We start from the raw sequence: 330 nt of genomic DNA, 5'->3' as shown, positions 1-330 counted from the left end.
TCCCTACGCTTTTGAATTAAAATAATTTAATTAAAAACACTCCAAACAACACACTAGCAACGTACTAAGGGTAAGCTTATTGAGCATAGTGCAGTTGTCCTATTCAAGACATTTTTACTGTAGGTTTTTCTTCCCTTAGATTAAATGCAGATTTCAAACCATGTTTGTTTCACCACCTGCTTTGGAACTCTGATCACATCACGACTAAAGATTTAATTTAATCATAGCTTTTGCTTCCAGTCCGGACACAGACATTTCTTTTCCTTTGGGGGTAATACAAAAGCTGGACCACAATGGCTGCTAGAGATTGTGCACATTGTAAGGAGTGTT

Source organism: Charadrius vociferus, unplaced genomic scaffold (assembly GCF_000708025.1).
Source record: "Charadrius vociferus isolate BGI_N301 unplaced genomic scaffold, ASM70802v2 scaffold549, whole genome shotgun sequence".
Classification (NCBI taxonomy): Eukaryota; Metazoa; Chordata; class Aves; order Charadriiformes; family Charadriidae; genus Charadrius; species Charadrius vociferus.
This window is presented reverse-complemented; position numbering follows the sequence as displayed.